The sequence below is a fragment of the Dendrobates tinctorius genome, unplaced genomic scaffold (genome assembly GCF_039654945.1).
Source record: "Dendrobates tinctorius isolate UK_male_01 unplaced genomic scaffold, ASM3965494v1 ptg000042l, whole genome shotgun sequence".
In the NCBI taxonomy this organism is placed as follows: Eukaryota; Metazoa; Chordata; class Amphibia; order Anura; family Dendrobatidae; genus Dendrobates; species Dendrobates tinctorius.
The window spans coordinates 1-22,877 of record NW_027361710.1 but is presented as its reverse complement, the minus strand read 5'-3'; positions in this window follow the sequence as shown (position 1 = coordinate 22,877).

Below are 22,877 nucleotides of genomic sequence, written 5' to 3'. Positions count from 1 at the left end.
TAGCTGAGGTATAGTAGATTTAGAGGTATGAAACTAGTTATACATGAGTATTGTCAAGTATTTAATTAGTAAAAATGGCAACCTTCCAACCAAAATTAAAGTTATAGAGCTTACATTGATCACCACACACTATACAAGTCATGTGTCAAAATGGTTCAAATAAAATGGAAACTGCATTTTTCTAAGTTGCTTATCATGTTTTGCACAGTATAACTTGAATAACACAAAAAATATCATTTTACAATAGTACAAAAAATATCTCTATATAACAAAAGGTGTTTGGTGTTACAAATAAAAAATAGAACTTTCCGCTACCACAAAAAATCACTAATACACAGAACTAAAAAAGCCTGGTTTTAGAATTGTAAGTCATAACACAAGAGCTCTAAAGAACATCAATCAAGGCCATAAGAAATGATTCAAAACTGATTTCCACCTTGGCTTTCATTCCTAACAGTATTTTGCTGTGCATTAAAGAATAAATTGTAAGTAGAGTACATTGTCCAGCATCAAAGTGTAAAGCTCCTGATGAAGAAGTAAAATGCACGTCGAGTTGTTTGCTCAAATGGCCTCCTTTTCCCTGTTACGCCATGTCCATAGGTATTGATAATATTATTCATTAATATTTTGTTATTGTGTGATGGGAGAGTGAAATCTATACAATACAGAACTACTATATAACTTGTGCCTTGTGCTTCCTATTGAGGTTTAACCGTATTGTATGGGTAGGTGCTTTACTGAGGGCCTTTTGAGATGTTTTTAAGGTTTTTTTTATGGATTGTCTTGTGAGGTCTGTGGCGAATATTGGATATTCAAATTTTTGCATGTTTGCTTATCAATAAAGTGTATATTGTTATATTAAACATAACGTATGATTTATGCTTTTAGGCTAGCTTGTAGGTCTATGCTAAAAATGTTAGTTTTTACCTAGGTCATGGTATATTTCCTACTGTTCTCCAAAAGTTCTTACATTATTATTCTCATTTCGTTCTCCCTTCCAGTTCATGATCTGCTCTGTCTGCATCTAGTGTATTATATACTAAAGAGAATACATCTTTACACATATGTCCAGGCAGCAGAGTCAGACTCAAACAGAAGGTCAGCGCTGGCATTTGAGAGCACACAGGCCCACTTGTAGTGCATGGAATACAAAATATGTTTGAAAACTTGTATGTTATGGCTCATCAGTGTGAAGATCACATATACAGAAAACAAATGATCAGGCAACAAAAATCATACAGGCCCCGATTCATCAAAGTAATTTCACCAGAATTTTGGTGTACATTGCCTTGAAAAATTACACAATTTTGGAGCATCATAGAGTTGTGGCATTCCCTACCCCAGAAATCTCACTCCAGTGAGAGACTGGAGTTATAATTGTGGCGAGGTGCATGGAGGAGCATGCCAGTTCTCAAATGCCTCTGAGATATGCACCTCTTCTTGAATAAGGAATATCTGTCCTCTCATCAAGACCAGTCAGAAAATTGCCAGTCTTCATGAATAAGGACCATCGTCCTCAAATAATTCCACAGTACAAGTATAATCACGATTCATTGTACCAGGTACAGTATTGCTTTAAATGCCACCATACAAAGGACAAATAATATAACCACACCATGTTAGGATTGGCAGAACGCACCAAATATGAAATAATAAGGTGCGTTCGCAATCCGGAGTCCACCGTGCGGTGATGCAGAAACCGCAGCTAGCACAATGGCAGAGCAAAGCTGCGAGTAAACACTTTAAGCACGCTGAGTTAAATGTTACTCAGTGTGCACAGAGCGCAAAGTAACAAGCTCAGTTACACCACAGAGCTGTACTATGAAGCAACGCAAAAAGGACTATAGCCTGTTAGACTGCACAGGCATATAGAAAAATACTAATTGGGTACCCTACAAATTAACCCCCCAGGGAAGACTAAGCTGGTGGTTGACCCTGCTCTGACACACGGTGTGTCTTAGCATGCGTGCCTGAGGATGCCAGTGCAGATGTTAAGTTCAAGCGGGAGTTCCCACACTACACTGCCTGTCTAGACCAACACTCACAGTGCTATTAGCAGTACATGTGAACACAGGGTGGTAAAATAGCCACCAACACACATGACACTAGTGCACAGGTGTGAGCCATTGAGAGCTTTTTATACCTTAAGCTCAAGTCCAGACAGACAGGACCTTGCCTGTGGACCAATCTGAATCTGCCACCTCAGCAGGGCATCTGACATCTGAGCACCAATGAGAAGGTGCCACATCATGGACATGCTCAGCAGGGTGAAATCTGGACTTAGGCTCCAAAGTACAACACTGCACATGTATATCAGTAGTCACCATAGGCTTAGCTAGAGATCCAGCAGCAACTACACATACAGCATAAGTTTGGGCGAGGTGCTGGGTCCGGAGTCTGTGCTGAGCAGTCATCGCAGTGGCCAAGCCTGAATGTGAGACCACAGCACCAGACAAGGCTTGGGATTTATCCCATGCAGAGGGAGAATCCCGGCACCTAACATACCATGACTACATTTTAACACCAAAAAAGCGAATGAATAATACCATAATTTACCATCAATAATTCTATAACTAACAAAAAAAACACTTAATCGGGACCGACATAATAAAGATTATAGGAGACAAATAATAGCTCCACATAACACCACTATACATAGTGGTGATAATACCACCCTAACAATTACTAACACAAATTACTCAAATAAGACTAATATTTACACTATACAGTGATCATACAATGGTAGATATCAGCTCTCAGTAGACAATACAGAGTACTCTGCAAAAGTTTTAGGCAGGTGTGAAACAAAGCAGTAGAATAAGAATGCTTTTGAAAAAATAGAAGTAATAATAGTTTATTTCGATCAATTAAAATGATTAAAATGCAATGTAAATGAACAAAAGTTCAAAATAGTGGCCTTTCTGTATAGTAATATTACAATATAGTAATAGTGCCCCTATTGTTCCTCCAGTAATTGCACATCCATTGTTCCTCTATAAAGTAACATTTGCCCACCTTCTAGGCTCCATTTAATGCATCCTCCCTTAAATCCTTCTGTGCCTGTCAATGAAAAGCAAAAATAAACTGAAACTTACCTCACCCCCTCTCACAACAAGTTGTGGTGGCCTCTTCTTTCTTCCTCTGCAATCTGGCATGGATGATACAATGAAGTGATGCCATTGTGCTCCCTGACATCCTCTACATGAACCTACCACGTCCCCTGGTTAAATGGCGGAGCAGGGAACCAATGGCTCTTTGCCACATCCCAGTTTTAGTCAATATCTGCATCCTGATGACACAGATACCATTAGAAATAATGTGGATCCAATTGTCCCGCTCCCTGACTGTCCTATCTTGAATTTTCCTGAATTGCCAGATGGGCAGTACAGACCTGCAAGATGGTGTTAGACTTCATTGTAGAGATTAAGGTAAGGGATATAAACAGAAAAGAATCAAGTAGTGAAAAGTTCCCAGAACTTTTTATTGCATATACGTAATATTTTGAGGAGGGACAAATACTAAAACCTTTAAACATGGATATTGCCAGTCAAGGCTGTACATGCCATAACAGCAGACTATGAGGCTACTATGGAGCTCTTTAAGTGAGGAGGTTCTGTCCCTTTTGTTACCTTACATGACTACCTTGGCTCAAACATCATTTACAGACATTATACTGTCTTAGATTGTGATAACCAAAAACTTAAAGGGATTACCCACTACCAGAAAACCCTTTTTTAAACAAAGTAGTTCCACTTGTAAAATAAACATAACATATACTCAATTCTCACACAATATCGCTGAAATGGTGCCAAGTCTCCCAGGGATTGCATGATATTGTTATGGCACATGAGCTCTGCATCCAATCAGCAGCCTCTGTTGGGCTGTTGCACTCTTACTTTTTCTTTTTGTCCAAGGTTCATCAGATCACAAAATACAACAATGTCACATAAGCCCTCTGGAGATCCAGGACAGGTTCGACAGGTGAGTATATGTTACTTTTATTTTAAAAAGTGGACAACTTATTTTAAAATGGGTTTATCCAGATAGTCTACAACTCCTTTAATGGGAGTTATTATAATCTTTACTCTGGGATCCCCACTTTTTATGTATGGCACGACTGCTTGGTCAACAGCTACTGTTACCATATGGTTAATAGACCTAAGTAAAGCATTAAAATACTAGCTAAATATTTGCAGACATTCATCCTGCTGCTTTGTAAATTTATCACTGTTCATACATCACATAGAAAGCAGTGAAAGCAAGTGCATACAAATGAAAACCATTCATTTTAACATATTTTAATGTGTCCTTGGATAATACAAGTGGGTACAAAAGGACTAAGCATAGGCATTTTTACAAACTTAGCATTTAGAAATTCAAGGTTGGAGTGTACCACCAGTATTAAAAAATAGTTAAAGCTCATTCTACGTTAGAATCCAGCTTGCTATTTCTTTATTTGTTGAAGTTCAGAGTTTAAGTGCCAGTACTGTGATGACTCGCTCCAAATAAGATTCAACATTTGATATTGAAAATGAAAATGTAATAATTTGTCTTAAACCCTTTCCGACATTGGGCGTAATAGATGGCTGTTTTGAACAGCTGACATGTGCCTCTAAAAGTCGTGGGTGGAATCGCGATACACCCATGGCTGTTAGCCTCTTAGATACTGCTGTCAATATCTGACAACGGCATTTGACTTGCGCTTACTGGAAGCATGCCGGAAATCCTGACCATCAGTGACCCTGTCACGTGTTCACAGGTCACCGTTGGGTTTGCATGACAACCAGAGTTCTCCAGCAGACCTCTATGGTTGTCATAGCTGTCATAGCATAAGGGCAGCACGGTGGCTCAGTGGTTAGCGCTGCAGCCTTGCAGCGCTGGGGTCCTGGGTTCGAATCCTACCAAGGACAACATCTGCAAGGAGTTTGTATGTTCTCCCCGTGTTTGCGTGGGTTTCCTCCGGGCACTCCGGTCTCCTCCCACACTCCAAAAGCCTACTGATAGGGAATTTAGATTGTGAGCCCCATCGGGGACAGTGATGAAAATGTGTGCAAACTGTGAAGCGCTGCGGAATATGTTAGCGCTACATAAAAATAAAGATTATTATTATTATAGCTGGATTGCTATGAGCGTCGCCCGGTGGACAGCGCTTATAGCAAGGGAGCATTTCTGCTACACACAGGCGATCTGATCATCTCCTTTGTGTAGCAGAGGCGATCAGACAACTGCAGCTTCTAGTCTCCCATGGAGAATATTAAAGCACGCAAAAAGTAAAAAAAAGCTTTTAAAAATATAAAAAATGAAAACGTTCAAATCACCCTCCTTTCGCCCCATTCAAAATAAAACAATAAAAAAATCAAGCATACACATATTTGGTATTGCTATGTTCAGAATCACCCGAACTATCAATATAAAAAAAAAGAATTAGCCCAATTGCTAAACGGCGAAACGCGAAAAAAATAAAAAACAGCAGAATTCCATTTTTTGGGGTTGCCACGACATTGAAATAAAATGCAATAATGGGTGTTGAAAAGATCATATCTACACCAAAATAGTATCAATAAAAATGTCAGCTCAGCACACAAAAAAAGACCCCATCCAACCCGAGATCATGAAAAATGGAGATGCTACAGGTCTCGGAAAATGGCGCCATTTTTTTACCAAAGTATGGATTTTTTTTCACTACTTAAATAAAAAAAGAACCTAGACATGTTTGGTGTCTCTGAACTCATAATGACATGGAGAATCATAACGGCAGGTCAGTTTTAGCATTTAGTGAACATGGTAAAAGAAAAAAATCAACTGTGGAATTGCATGTTTTTTGCAATTTCACCGCATTTGGAATTTTTTTCCCATTTTCCAGTACATGATATATTAAAACCAATGGTATACTTCACAAGGACAGCTTGTCCCACAAAACACAAGCCCTTATGTGGCCACTTTGACTGGAAAACAAAAAAGTTATGGCTCTGGGAAGAAGGGGATCAAAAAGCGAAAACACAAAAACTAAAATACCTCCGGTCATGAATGGGTTAACAACTGTAAATGTGATTTCTCTTGATCAGGTTGAGAAAATCACGAAAAACATGAACTTAACTTACTCTATGTTGTAAATCAATCAGCAATTTGGGTAGCTTGTCCTTAGAAAAATCATACCAGTACTGTCAAAATCCATCATTTATTTTCCCAGAAAATAATTTTTTATGCTAATTACATTCTCAAAGCACTACAGGCAGTTCGGTGCAAATTTTCCCAAACATTCTGCCTGGCCACCTCCTACACCCTTCATTGACTGATATCACTGGCTTCACATGGGGCAGCACAGTCCAGACTGGAATTTAGCTCATGCATTGACAAACTCTATAGCAATGCATACACAGTACATGGAGATGGCAAAAAATGCAAATGTACCCCCTGTTAGAGGAAATACTAAGAGAAGGCTTGTTCTGTGGATGCACCAGATCTGAGCCTGTCTGTGTATGTGCAGGATTTTTGGCCAGGCAACATTGGCCCAACTGTAGCCATTCCTGTTAATAAATGACTGTGGAAGATCTAAGTAGGTAGAGGCAGAATGACTGTGACAAAGTTCATCAGACTGGTTATGGTGCAGTGAGCAGCTGATTAGCAAATCAGATAAAAGCTTATTTCGTTGGAATGTAGACCATGGATTTTCACGTAGGTGTTTTCTCAGGGCAAGCTGAAATACATGTCGATGTGCTTAGTTCAGAACAGATGTTAGTCCTTGCAGACTCCCTCTAACTACTGTGTATTCCAGAGGACACAGCACCTAATAAGTCTCTGCAGAGAGGGGTGGGGCCCAACGGTAGGGGGTAGACTTATTAGTCTTGTATTCTTTCAGGGCTCATAGTAGTCTACCGGTACACAGTGTTTTATGCCATGTTGGCTTGTTGGCTACTAGAACTTATTAGACTTGTATTCTTTGAGGGCTCATAGTAGTCAACCAGTATACAATGTTTTATGCCATGTTGGCTACTAGAACTTATTAGTCTTGTATTCTTTGTGGGCTCTTAGTAGTCAACTGGTACACAATGTTTTATGCCATGTTGGCTACTAGAACTTATTAGTCTTGTATTCTTTGAGGGCTCATAGTAGTCAACCAGTACACAATGTTCTATGCCATGTTGGCTACTAGAACTTATTAGTCTGGGGTGGGCTGATGGTCCTCCACTCGTGCATCTATCAGGTAATTCACCGCGATTATCCATTCATGGCTGCTTGTTCATGGTATCTATTATCTATTCATGTAAGCATTTGCTTTGTTATGTTGCAGTCCATGTGATACTTATCACATTAGCATGTGTCATTATGCTGATTCAGGGGTGGTTGGTCCTTTAGCCCGTTTTTTGATGTTTGACCATTGAGCATGTGCATATTTCCCCTCCCTTACCACTGTACATATCAGTTTATTGTTTTAAATTTGTTATTTAATAAAGTCTATATTTTATATGAGACCCTAGGACTGCTTGTCAGTTGTTTCTCAGCAAACTTATTAGTCTTGTATTCTATGAGGGCTCATAGTAGTCAACCAGTACACAATGTTTTATGCCATGTTGGCTTCTAGAAGTAGCTGTAATGTACAGCCTTTACATAGGACAGAACACTACACATAAGACAGACAACAGATCTGCTTAACACAGAACATTTAACTTATCTGTTGCATCACATTAACCCAGCATTCAATTTCCGAAGCAAATTAAACTAATTGAATTCTTATTTAAATGTGCATTTCAGCGTAATTGCTTTGTTTCAAAATTAAAAATCTTACTTGAAATGTGTTAAATGCAAATTAAAAGAGATGAGCAAAGAAATTATCGGACCCTGGTTCAGCAGTCATGTCAGTATTCCTTGGTTGTCAGACAGAAGTCCTACAAATGCTTCTTACTAATTGGAATCACCTGAACCTCTTCTGATTTGTAGGCCAAAAAATCAGAAGTCTCGGGTATCGTGCAGGTAGGAACAAGTTGCTGGACACTCATCCAACTACTGACATGGCCACCGGAGCAGGCTCCTGAAAATTGATTTGCTCATTTCTATAAAAAATCCAACTTTTCAATGAATCTCAAACCTACCTTTTTCTCCTTGTGGAGATAGACATACTGGCCCTGGCATGCCAGTGTAAGGAGACTTATTCTTTGTACAATGCTCCTCTGGAAAATGCAGTATGAAAAATTGTTCTTTCAGAGAGAAAGAGGATTAGAACTCCATTTCACGACCTTTTAGAAGCCGCAATCTTACAAGTCACTATAGACCCTTTATCGAGCCTTGCAATATGACTTAGCATGCCAAAGCCAGTATGTCACTCTTCACAAGAACTGTTAAACCTTAAGCCTCAGTCTAGAGCCTCTCACCAAGCCAAATCAGATCTCATACTTTGCACTGATGAGGGGAAATACCCGAAAACACCGTGTCTGCAAATTGAGATTCTGATTGGGCTTTTCTCTTAAGTCATATTGCAAGGCTCGTTAAAGGTTGAATAGTGGCTTGTAGGATCGCTGCTTCCAACAGGTGTGCACTGCAGAGTTCTAGTCCTCTTCCTCAATGAAGATGCAATTTGCAAACCTACTAGTTAAAATGTACCATCTCTGTAGGTGATTAAAAATGTTCTTTGTAGATTCTTCAAAGTAAATCTCTATAACTTACTTTGAACCTCAATCCTAGTGAATCAAAAATGAGCCAGTTTTAGTTTCCAAGTAGGGACTCCCAGCAAAAATGTAAAACCAACGAATACGTGATCTCAAAAAAGCAAAAGAGCACCTGCACCTGCAATTCCATCTCTACCCCAGAGCTTTCACTTTTTTTGGACTGGAAACAACCATCTCTTTAAAATGTAATTCAGGAAAATACTGTACTTAAGAGCAAATGTCTCAAAAAATTACCCCTCCTTTTTTCATTTTAATATATTATAGATCAGGGATGGGCAATTAAGTTTCCCAAGGGGCCACATGAGAGACCATGACTGTTGTGGAGGGTCGAACCAATAGGCTGAAATTAATTCTGCTCGATATTCATATTAACTATTTTATATTATATAATCCCACAGTGAACCTTGGGTACATTTCTTTTCAACGAATTGCTGTCACTGCACCTTGGAAAGAGAATAACAAGTCAGATATATCAATACTGTACAAGCTCTCCCACATTGCTGCAGCCAGAAGGCGTTAGCAATATATTCTTTTATTACTCACTGAAATCAGAAGCCGGAACCCAGATGTGTGATGTTTGCTGTTAGTGTAATAGAAATTCACTCAGAGTCATTACACTCTGTAGATTTGATCTTGCTGGGTTTGCTGACACAGGGTTAACCAAGCTTGTCAGTATCATGAAGTCCCTTCCTAGTAGAGATAGCTCTTGTCAGTTGTACACTGAGCATGCATATTCTTTACAAATGCCACATCACTAACATTAAGATGCTGTAATATCTAGCATGGGAAAACTAGTGGTCCTAAATCACAATTCCCATTACACGCTGTAACGGAATGCGGCAGCCCCAAGTTTTGTGTAATGTGATACAGAACGAAAGACAAATAGAAAACACACAAAATTAGGTTACAGCTCATTTTATGCTCCTGAGCTTAATTGTAAACTTAATCATTTAGCTGACATAAAGCAGCGGCTGATACACAAGGGGCGACATTAGCGTAAATTACCCCGAGTTACTGTGAAATTGTTCCTACGGAGCGAGATTGCAGAATGCTACTTGATCTTAAGTGATGACTTTCCTTGTACATATATTCTGCTGTCCCAGTTATACACAATTAATGTGCCAAATAATAATTCTACTCAAATATTGCAAAAATCGAACCGTAAAAGGCCACAAAGAGGTAAAAAAAGTAAACCTACTTATACATACATAACACTCACTTCTCTGGTCCTTGTCGTATATTCTTATCACCTGTCATGATCCCAGTGCAGGTTTTTGAGCTGCACACCGGGGGTTAATGTCTGGAGCTCTGTGCAGGTTTTGACCTGCACACTTGGGGTTAATGATTGTTGCCTATTTCTGGCTCTGGGAGAGCTTCATAAACCCCTGGGTAGCTTCAATCCCTGCCAGTTATACTTTTGCCTTTGGCCTAGTGTGCTGACCCCCGTGTGCCTGTTTGTTGCTATAGCTTGTTTATATGGTTCTGACCCGGCTCTGTTTCCCGTTGTGAGTTTGCCTGTTGATTTTGTACTGCGTTATTATCTGTGTATGACTCATTGCCTGTGACCTGACTACTCTCTGCTCGCCCCCTTTGGTACCTTGCAGCTATCTCTGTGTGTGACTCATTGGCTACGTCCTGACTATTCTCACTGTCTGTGCCCCTGAGTAACTTTGTCTCGCAGTTACTCTGCTAGGAATTGTCTTGCAGCTCCTAGCTCTGTGGAGTTTAGGCCACGCCTCTAGCAGTCACGTGCTTCAGGTCCTGCGGCTCTGAAGTACACATCTATTCGGTTGCTGCCCGCTCCACAGGTAGCTTTGAGCACGCTTTTGCTTAACTCAGGACCCGCACACTGGCTCAGTGAGCAAGTTCAGTGCGGTGTCTCTGACATTATAACTGGCCTACAATTTTTTTTTCTCTCCTCACTTCTGCAGCATGGACCCAATGTGTGCTTTATCTGAGCAGGTGAAAAGCTTGACTCAGTCACTGCAGAAGCTTAGTTTGGAACACCAAGCTCTGGCCCAGTACCAACGGCGGGTTGAGGACTCAGTTCAGGGGGTACTTTCCGCAAGTTTCCAGCAGGTGGGGAATAGAGATGTCATTTTAGTCCCACCTGAATCCCCGGTTAAATTGCCAGATATATTTTCTGGTAACAAGGATGATTTCAGCGCATTTAAGGAGGGCTGTAAGCTTTTTTTTTCTTTGAGACCCCGCTCCTCTGGGGATGAGAAACAGAGGGTGGGGGTGGTGATGTCCCTGCTTAGGGGGTCCCCACAAGCCTGGGCATTCTCGCTTTCCTCTTCTGCCCCTGAGAGAATGTCTGTGGATGCATTTTTTGAAGCCTTAGGGCTAATTTATGATGAGCCTGATAGAGTGCGGTTGGCTGAGGACAAAGTGATGAGTGTTTGTCAGGGGGAGCACTCGGCCGAATGGTTCTGTACTGAATTCAGACGTTGGGCAGCGGAGATTTCCTGGAGTGATGCCGCCCTTCGGGGGCTGTTCCACAGAGGCCTGTGTGAATGTCTGAAGGATGCTTTGGCACTTCATCCTCCGCCTGACTCCCTGGATGATGCCATGGTCCAAGCAGTTCGCATGGATTGCAGGCTGCGGGCTGGAGGCATTATGCAATGGGAAACGCCCTAATTCTTCAGTGCAGATGAGACCCAGACTCTTCCTATGGCTATGGAGGTGAGCGCTATCACCTGTGAGGGAAAGGAAAGAAGACGCTGCCGGGAAAAGCAGTTGTGTTTCTATTGTGGGAAATCTGGACATTGGAAGAAGGACTGCCCCTCCTGTCCGTCATCCTCCAAGATGGCGGGAAATGACTAGGTCTGGGTAGTAATCGAGGAGGCTACCCAGACCTTCAGGTACAATTTTCCTCATGTGCAAAAATGGTGCTGCAGGTGGAACTGGAACTTGGTTATGGTCCTGTTCAGACTACTGCTTTATTGACTGCGGTTCGGCTGTGAACCTGATTGATACCAAGGTTATGACTCTTAATAAGATAGGGACAGTCAGGCTTCATGATCCTGTTAAACTTGTGGCAATTGACTCATCTCCTCTTACCCAAGACAGTATCATTGCAGGTGTGAACTTTTTTCTCTAAAAGTGGGTTCCACTCATGTGGAGAAACTAAGTTGTCTGGTGCTAGATAACTTGCCTGCAGGACTGGTACTGGGGATGCCTTGGCTTCAACGCCATAATCCTACCATTGATTGGGTTACAGGGGAAATCACTCAATGGGGATACAATAATAAATGTGGTAACCGGAGACATCTTGTTAACGCTGTTAAATCCATGTCTGTGTCGTCTGTCGATCTGGAAGGTACTCCGGAGTACCTGAAAGATTTCGAAGACGTTTTTTCCGAAAGTGAGGCTGAGGCACTGCCACCACATAGACCCTATGATTCTGCCATTGATTTAGTACCCGGAGCCAAGTTACCTAAGGCTCGATTGTTCAATTTGTCTGGGCCTGAGCGCCAAGCCATGAAGGAGTACATAGCTGAGAGTCTCCGCAAAGGGCATATCAGGCCTTCTGTGTCACCTGTGGCAGCAGGGTTCTTCTTTGTGAAGAAAAAAGATGGTGGTTTGCGGCCGTGCCTCGACTTTCGGGAACTGAACAAGATAACGGTTAGGAACTCTTACCCGCTTCCCCTCATCCCAGAATTATTTAACCAGTTAGCTGGGGCCCAATGGTTCTCCAAATTAGATCTGCGGGGGGCCTACAATCTGATAAGGATTCTGGAAGGGGACGAGTGGAAAAAGGCATTCCTCACATCAGAAGGACTCTTTGAGAACCTGGTAATGCCATTTGGGTTAACTAATGCACCCGCTATTTTCCAAAATTTCATCAATGTTGTGTTTTCTGATCTGATAGACCATTTTGTTATTATTTATTTGGATGATATTTTGGTGTATTCCCCGGACAGTCAATCTCACTTGCAACATCTAAAGACAGTTCTCCAGAGACTCAGGGAGAACCAATTGTTCGCCAAATTGGAAAAATGTTCGTTTTTTGTACAGGAGCTGTCTTTTTTGGGGTTGATTGTGTCCTGTGAGGGGTTTCGTATGGATCCTAAGAAGGTGCTGGCGATCGCTGACTGGGTTCAGCCTCGAGATCTCAAGGGGCTCCAGCGCTTCTTGGGATTTGCGAACTATTACCGGAGATTCATTAAAGGTTTCTCACAAGTGGTTAAACCACTCACGGATCTTACCCAGAAGGGAGCTGATGTAAAAAATTGGTCTGTACTCGCTAAGGAATCCTTCTCAGCGATTAAGAAATGTTTTATGTCTGCCCCGGTGTTGGTGCAACCTGATCCGTCCAAACCATTCATTGTGGAGGTGGATGCTTCTGATGTGGGGGTGGGGGCTGTGCTGTCCCAGGGTCCGGCCACCCTTACCAATCTCAAACCCTGTGCCTTCTTCTCCAAGAAGTTCTCTTCAGCTGAGAAAAACTATGATGTAGGCAATAGAGAACTTCTTGCGGTCAAGCTGGCGTTTGAGGAATGGAGGCACTTTTTGGAAGGGGCGGCTCACCCTATCACGGTTGTCACGGATCACAAAAATTTGGCATACCTTGAATCTGCTAACAGGGCTTACTCCTAGACAGGCCCGTTGGTCACTTTTTTTTCACGATTTCAGTTCTCAATTACTTTTCGACCGGGGTCCAAAAACGTTAAAGCGGATGCCCTGTCCAGAAGTTTTGATCCAGTGTCTCTCCCTGAGCCGCCGTCCTCCATTCTTCCCCCAGGGGTGGTAGTGGCGGGGGTCTCAACTGAGTTGGAACAAGAAATCCTAAGGGCTCAGGCCCTAGCTCCGGCAACCAGGCCAAGCGATAAACTGTTTGTTCCAGATTCATTGCGGCCTAGACTTCTGCAGGAGTTTCATGATTCTAGGCTGAGTGCTCATCCAGGTATCACGGCCACTAGAGAGGCAGTAGCCAGGGGTTTTTGGTGGCCTTCATTAAGGTCCGATGTCAAAGAATTTGTTTCTGCTTGTGGCATGTGTGCCCGTTCCAAAAGCTCGCATAACCGACCGGCTGGGGAACTCATACCTTTACCGGTTCCTGATAGGCCATGGACTCATCTTTCCATGGATTTTGTTACCGGCCATCCACCTTCCAGGGGCAATACCGTGATCTGGGTGGCGGTGGATAGGTTTTCTAAACAGGCCCATTTCATTCCCTTGGCAGCATTACCTTCAGCAGAAACATTGTCAAGGTTGTTTGTGCAGCATGTGGTCCGATTGCATGGGGTACCCCTGAATGTTGTGTCTGACAGAGGTGTGCAGTTTGTGGCCAAATTTTGGTGGGCGTTCTGTATGAAATTGGGCATCTCACTCTCCTTCTCGTCGACATATCACCCGGAAAGCAATGGTCAGACAGAACGCACCAATCAATCCCTGGAACAAATTCTCAGGTGTCTGACCTCCGCCAGACAGGAGGATTGGTGTGATGCATTACCGTTGGCTGAATTCGCTTTTAACAACCGGGTGAGTCAGTCCACCAACATGTCCCCATTCCTGATTAACTATGGCTTTAATCCGCATTTTGGGGAGTTTTCTCGGGTGGATTCCGGTTGTCCAGGAGCAGAGGGGTCCGTTCAATGGTTAAAAAACCTCTGGGCTGAAGTCCAGCATAATATCTCTCGGGCCCAGGGGAGATACAAATATTTTGCGGACAAAAAGAGAGCCTCGGGAGACATGTTTCAGGTGGGAGAGAAGGTTTGGCTCTCCACGCGTAACATCAACTTAAAGGTACCATCAGTTAAGTTGGGACCAAAGTTCATTGGTCCGTACGAGATTATGGAGATAGTCAACCCTGTGGCATATAGGTTGCGTCTCCCCGCCTCCTTAAAAATATCTAATATGTTCCATAAGTCTCTGTTGAAACCAGCAGGATCTGTCAAAGAGAACTCTGAGACTGTTGTTCCTCCAGTGCTGGTGGAGGGTCAATTGGAGAATGAGGTCGGACATATTGTGGACTCTCGGCGGGTGCGCCGCTCTTTGCAGTACCTGGTCCACTGGAAGGGATATGGACCAGAAGAGCGCTCATGGGTCCCTGCTCGCTCGGTACATGCGGATCGCCTGGTTCAGGCGTTCCATGCCAAGTACCCGGGGAAGCCTGGGGGTCCAGGGGCCCCCCGTTGAGAGGGGGGTACTGTTATGATCCCAGTGCAGGTTTTTGAGCTGCACACCGGGGGTTAATGTCTGGAACTCTGTGCAGGTTTTGACCTGCACACTTTGGGTTAATGGTTGTGGCCTCTTTCTGATTCTGGGAGAGCTTCATAAACCCCTGGGTAGCTTCAATCCCTGCCAGTTATACTTTTGCCTTTGGCCTAGTGTGCTGACCCCTGTGTGCCTGTTTGTTGCTATAGCTTGTTTATATGGTTCTGACCCGGCTCTGTTTCCCGTTGTGAGTTTGCCTGTTGATTTTGTACTGCGTTATTATCTGTGTATGACTCATTGCCTGTGACCTGACTACTCTCTGCTCGCCCCCTTTGGTACCTTGCAGCTATCTCTGTGTGTGACTCATTGGCTACGTCCTGACTATTCTCACTGTCTGTGACCCCTGGGTAACTTTGTCTCGCAGTTACTTTGCTAGGAATTGTCTTGCAGCTCCTAGCTCTGTGGAGTTTAGGCCACGCCTCTAGCAGTCACGTGCTTCAGGTCCTGCGGCTCTGAAGTACACATCTATTCGGTTGCTGCCCGCTCCACAGGTAGCTTTGAGCACGCTTTCGCTTTACTCAGGACCCGCACACTGGCTCAGTGAGCAAGTTCAGTGCGGTGTCTCTGACATCACCACTGCGTGTGCTAAAATCCCCATGTGAGATCATGCCACTTTATGCGCACTTGTGCATAACTATCCCGGGCTTGGTCAGAGTTGAAAGTCTTGGCTTAGCATGAGGAGTCCCAGGGACTCTGTATTCATGGCTGTGATAAGAAGATGCAGACTAGTAGCGATGAGGAGTTGAAGGGCCAAAAAGGTGAGACGTAAATTGAGTATAAGATTTTTTTATTTTTTATATCTTATGTTTCATATGCTCTGACATCTGCAAAGACCCCAAAACATAATAAGGGACAAAAAAATAACTTGACAAGGTTGAATTTTGTTTGATCTGGCCATTTCTATTGTTTAGCCATTTTTTTTACCATATTGAGTGGAGGTTTATTGTTAGTGATCCAAACTCTTACCTTGTATTCGTGTTTTGAGGGGTATGTGGTCTATGTTTTGTGCTTCTGTAGTTTTTCAGTTGTATGCGTGTGGGTATATATATATATATATATATATGGGAGGGGATCATGCTGTGTTCAATATCTCACAGTACATGTTGGCATTAATAGTTCCCTCAATGAACTGTAGCTTCCCACAGCTAGCAATACTCATACAGCCCCAAACCATGGCACTCTTACCACCATGCTTTAGTGTAGGCAAGACATAAAGGTGTGTATATACTAACAGACCATGTGAAACTTACACTGCACACAGATGGACTTCCTTTAACTAAGCATGTGACTTATGAAAGTAATTGCTTGCACCAGATATTTTTGGGTGCTTTATAGTAAAATGGGTGAATACATATGCCCATGCCAATTTTTAGTTAATGATCCCATAAATTTAATTGCCTATATATTTCTCACTTAACTTCATCAACTTAGATTATTTCATTCTGATACATCATATACAAATCAGATTACAAAAATATATTTAAACACAGATTGCACTGTAACAAAATAGGTAAAAAGTCAAGGGGTGAATACTTTTGCAAGCCACTATACTAATAGCTGTCACCATGTCTCGGCTCAGCACCACAGTCACTTCTCCTTAGTCTTTCCCACATTCAAAACAGACTCTCTCACCATAAACAACTCTAACCAAGACATTGATACTCCTGGCCTGTAACACAGCAGAACTTCAGCAGAGTTCTGTTCAGAAGAACTGCAAATCGCCTGTCTACACTATTTGCCTACCTTGCCACTACCAGTCTGATAAATGATCACTCTGTTAGGTCACAATCTGATCCTGTGTTAATTTGCTAAGTAGAGCAGTATCCCAACTACCCTTCAGAGATCTCTGTACACAAGAAGATACACTGTAAAGCTTTGTGAAGACCACAATTTTGTCTCTTTGCCTCAAAACACCTCCATAAAAGTTTACATCTTTTAGGCTCTAAGTACAGTATGTCCCACTTTTCACAAGCTAGACCGAGATCTGACCTTCGCACAGCACAACAGTAGTTGCTAGTGTCGGACTTAGGGCTCATACTAACATGCGAGAAACTCGGATGAGTCTCAGAGGTCAATACCTGGCACTGCTGCCGGCACTCGGATCGGAGCATTCAGCTGCATAGAAATACATGCAGCTGAACGCTCCGATCCGAGTGCCGGCGACAGTGCCGGGTATTGACGCGCAAGACTCGTCCGAGTTTCTCGCATGTGATTATGAGCCCTTAGGTGCCAAGAACCCAACAGTAATATTATCTCTGGTGGCCCACTGTTCAGTTGCAAGCACACATTTCATTAACATGATTCACAAACTGATCTATGCTTCTACTTGATAACTAACTGGATAGTTTGTTGAATCAAATGTATTATGCCAAACTCTGTTTATATAGAAGGGGTTGAAGGCCCTCTCCTGTACAGGGCCCACCTGGAGTATTCTTCTATTGCTCTATGGGCCAGTCCAAGCCCGACAGCTTCAACAGATCATCATAATAAGCCTTTTCTTTGCCCTACTCTGTATCTGAAGCACCTTTTCATTTGCTACTCTTAAAATCTTTTTGTACAATAATTAATCTGCTGTTTCTATAATGTTAAGAAAAGACATTTCTGTAAAGCCCATAATTGTCTATTCTAAGCATTCCAGAATTAGCTGAGCATACATACAGTCGCACACCTCCTTTATGTGATTCTTCACATGACTGCATTTCAATTGAAAGGTCCTGCGCCTATTTAATTATTAGCGCAAAGTATTCAAAGGTGCATGTTGCCTAGAGAGTTTGATCTAAACCAGTGAAGCTTGGTAACTGAATAGACCTTTACAGTAATTATTTGCAATGCCACATTCATCACTTGCATGCGATCAGTATATTGTTAGAGGATAGCATGGAAATAGACGGAGCTCATTACAGGGTGCACTTTTTTGGTTTCCGAGTAGATTTTCTGCTTTTCAAAGCTTATAATTTGCACAAAGGTGTTGGAATTATAGTCAACTGAAATCTTTAACACGAGGTTCTTTATACACAGAACTATGTATTAAGCGAATGAACCATACGGAATAAAACTGTTCTGTAACAATCATGCATTTCGGTGAACGCTATTTGTTAAAGGTTGTCTTGCAGAATGTCATACAGCGTGGACAAGTTGAACTGCACCCTACGACGCGGTATTGTGCTACCAAGGCTGTCTGCAGACAACAGATTAAACTGCTTGCAATGATAAACCCAGCACCTTGCCGCTTGTGATTGATTGGATGAAATAAATCCATCAGCTTCCTGAAAAGGCAGTCGAGGCTTAAAAATGAATCCTCGACATGTCCAAGTGAAGAAGCCAAAATTTAAAACAACTTGTCTCAGATAATGTAAAAGCTAAAAGAGGAATATGGAATCACTTCAATTTCCATCCGTGTTAAACATAAAAAAAAAAAAAATCAGCTATGTTTTACTCATCAAAGTCAAAGTTGGAAGCTCCCAAAGTCAAGTCATAATTTCAGAGCCACACAGTCATAAAAGGAATATTCTGAAAGGCTAATACAGTTGCAAGCTATCTGGAAATGTTTATTCGGGACTATTGATATATAGATTTGTCCCCGAAATACATAGTGATCCAAGTTGTTCACTGAAAGCAAATATGATAAGACCTTCTAAAGGACAGAAACTCTAGTCAGCGCTTCATCCCATTATGTATCTGGGGAAGAAGATAGGAAAGGGATATGATAGGATGCAAATTATAAATGTTATGTAGATCAACTTTTAAGATATGGGAAGATATGCAAATACATTTTTTTCTTACCATATTTTGTAAAGGGCATTTTGGCTTCTTTAGGCTCTGTTCATATCTATGATGGAGGCACTTTTACATTTGATGGAAATCATAGAGATATTTTTTTCTGGTAAAATGATAGACATCATGATTACACCCAACAAAGCTTATTATAAATCATTGGGGTCCGTTTGGCACTGTTGGTGTCGGTCACGCAATGGATCTGTCATGGCTTGAATTTCATATTGCAGATCCCTTGACAGAACTGAAAGCAGTAATTCAGAACACAGATGTGAACTCACTCCCTAAAGAGATTGACATTTGGACATTTCCATAAATGACGAAACCCCATCAGAATTCTGAAAAAAAAGGAAGTGTAATATACTTATTGTATAGTATAATGGTTCTTTTTCTTATTTCCTAATAGTTTGGGGTAAAACCTACAAGTTAGAAGTATTGTATATAAGGGTATGCTTTGTATGTACATTTGAAGTTTAAAGGGAACTTTGTCAGGTGAGTCATCACGCCCGAGCCACAGGCAGCATGAATCCACTATTGGCTTCTTTATTACATATTTGTATGTTTTACTCTGAAATGCTGTCGTAATTCAAAGTAGATATGCTTTAGATCATTTGCTGGTAATGAAGTGACTATTATGAATTATCACACTATGGCACTATCCTGTCACCGACCAATTCCCCAGTTCCCTTAGACTGACAAATCTTTCCCTAAACACATATATAGGTACAGATTATCTAGGAAATGGAGGCATAAAACAGAAATCAAGGACGTGCCTTTGTGACTTAGCATCCTAATCACCTTGTCCCCTGCCAGCATTTTAAAGGGAATCTGTCACCAGGTTTTTGCTATGTAATATAAGGGCATCATTGTAGAGGCAGGCACCCTGATTACAGTGATGTGTCACATATGGGCGGCATTTTTCTATTTCTTATAATCAGTGTTTTATTAGCAGGAGATTATGTATACAGGAGAACTGGTCTTGTGCATCCTAGTCCAATCTTGCCACCACCACCACTGATTAGCAGCTTTCTGTCACTAAACAGTGTGTACAAAACGCTGTGGTGTTGTCAGGTAAAATGGTAGTCCATCAATGTTGGGAAATTTTTCTGTTATTATGTTGATACTCAGGCAATAATAGCTTTGGATTTTTCTTTGCATCCCTGATACAATCTGGAAATGGGGTACAGCCTATGTTAAGACAATAAAGCATAGAAAAAAATAGGAAAATGCATGCATGCCGGGGCCTACACCTTAGCTGCTTCTCACAATAGCTTATCTCTTCCAACGCTTCTATTCATACAGTACATAAGTATACATTTGTTCTGAATATTTGAGAAAACTAAAGTTTCATTCAGGATGAAATCCATCTGCCCACCACTTTTTTGCTCCAACATCTGCTGGTAGAGAATCGGGGAGTGGGGTTGGCCTTATGCAGATTAATTTAGATGGCTGGATGTCCCTGCTTATATCAATGTGTTGCACTGATATCAATCTAATATGAGTGACCTACTGTACTTTAGAATGGAGCCAGAGTTTGAGAGAGTTCCATAATACGTCCAGTGGGAATTGATTCTGTAATATAAATGGTCTCAATCACAAATGTCTAGCTTTGATGCCTTTTATATGTTGACCCAAGTGCAGTTTGTCCCCTTACATTCCAAGCACTGGTAAAATAAAAGAATTACTTACAGTGACGTAACTTGAAGCTCTTGGACACCAATGAAAACTAATTTTTCAATAGCATTCCTCTTTTCGTATAGGCTAAAGGGACTTTTTGGGCCTCTTAAGCTCCAGGGCCCAGGTGCAATTGCAACCCCTACACATATTATAGTAACGACCCTGACTACTTATATAGATTTTATTAAGCTTTTTGACTACTTTTAATATCAGCAAATCTGCAGTGTCTCCGATGCTTTCTCTGACGGCAATGCACACCCTTCTAATGACCTTCCAACGTTTTGTTTGGCCAATGTATATCTCATTTATATGAGTAAGAAAAAAATCTAATTTCAAATCAACGCAATCTGCAAGAATCTCATTAAAGATCTCATTAAAGATCTTATTTACAGTGATAATGTGATGGTCTAAAATAAGATAATCTTTTGTCTGGCAAGCAAAAATAACTCATCGCACATCCTTAAGAACCTCCTGCTCTGTTTGTGACTCCTTATCATACAGGAGATAGGTCACCCTGACTTCATTAACTTTAAGCCATTGCCGCAATGGAAAACGCCTCCTGTTTTTGCACTTAATGTGAAATTAATGTTTTCTGTACAAATAGGGATAGAATTTCCTCTTGGTTTTATTAATATGTTATTATACCTTGTAATGACTGCACTTCTGGGATTTCTTTCAGAAGGAACGCCTGATTTATGATTCACATATTAGCTATATCCACGTTTGTCTGAAGAAGACTAATGAGATTATGTCACTGCGGTGGAGTGACATTTTTATTATTTTTGTATTATTCTTTTCTAAATTGTATGTCTTAATTGCTGAGTTGAGAATTAAATATGATGGAACAAGTCCTGACGAATTCTCTATAGAATTAAATATTATGAAATGATTTTACATGACTCTTTGATGCAATTACAGATGGATGAGTCTTACAGAAGCTGAGAACAAAACTAATAAAAGTCTTGTATTTACAGAACATTGTTCGATTACATAGTGTTTTCTAATTGTGCCATAGTGGAATTCACACAACATTTACAAGCTTAATACTGATACAGTGTGTTGCGTTATATGAACACAAACACTGGCAGAGTCATTGTGAACACATTCAAAGGCATATTATACCGGTAAGGTCATCTAATGTCTTTTCTAATCACCGTATTATTCACTTCTTCTAAACAAGTCAGTGAGTGGTGAACTTCCCTCCCAAGCTATTGGGTCAGAAACTCCAAATGTATCACAGTTCCCACACTTGAAGAAATGGAAATAGAAATTCATCATAGGTTACTTTTTACTTTTGACTGGTGGCAGCTTTGTATAATGATATGAGCAATTATGCTCCGTTATTTTATAACCAATGCACTTTTTTACAATTTTATGCACTTTTGGTATGTATTAGGCACATAGTCACTTTTATACGGTATTCAGTTTGTGAAGCTATATTGGAATAGCCACTATAGAGCGCACAGTTTCATTCACCAGCGCTAGGACTCTGATAACCCCGGCAATTCAGAGTCGGCTGACACACATGTGTGCCTGATACTATGGCAACCTGGGTGTTTACGTCTCACTGAGGCAGCGGTGATATGATACGGCGCACCGCATTTAGTTTGGCTTTTTCAAATGAACACATGTGATCGCATTTAGCGCACTTTCATTGCTGCTCAGACAATTTAAAAACCTGCTCTCCCTCTTCCCCGATATGCCCCCTGATGAAGAGGACGAAACGTGAGTCGGGGTGAGGGACGTGGCACAAGGCTCTATACATGTGAGTTCTTATTGTATCTTTATTGCGGTTACTGGTTCCTTGCTGTGGGGAATTACATTAGGATTACTCCATCTTTTATGGAGTGTATTAGCTATGGCTTTGCCGGGCTTAATACATTTATTGGAGGTTAAATGAATTTTTTAACACTGCATTATTAACATTAAAGGGCCAGTACTGGTTTACAATTGCATATTTACAATCATGTGTTGAAAGTGGTCTGTAGCCTTTTTTAGTCCTGCCACAGAGGTTATTTTAGCTTGTATATTTTTCTTTTTCTTTTTGTGATTATTAAAAAAAAATTTCCATGTGGAATAATAAAAATATTTTTATAAATTGCTCAAATATTGTGCTTGTTTCTGTTCAACAAATAATGATATGGAACAGATGGGTTTGATGATACTTTTTACTTTTGACTGGTGGCAGCTTTGGAATGTAAGGGGGCCAATATAAACAAGCAGAGGTTCTCTCTAGAGGGGTTGTCTCATCAGAACCCTTTCGGAATTTGGACCCAGCAGATATTGGCTGCAAGTGTCAATCTCAAGGTGGTGAGTCAAGAACTTCCTCTGCAGCTTCTTCCTAAAGGCCCCGTTACACACTGCGATATCGCTAGCAATATCGCTGTAAAGTCACCGATTTTGTGACGTTGCAGTGATATTGCTAGCGATATCGCTGCATGTGATACTTACCTCCGACCGGCTCCCCCGCTGGTTATCGCTGATCGCGCGAGAAGCTCCTGGACCATTTCTTGTCGGCCGCTTCCTGCTGGGCTTCCTGCT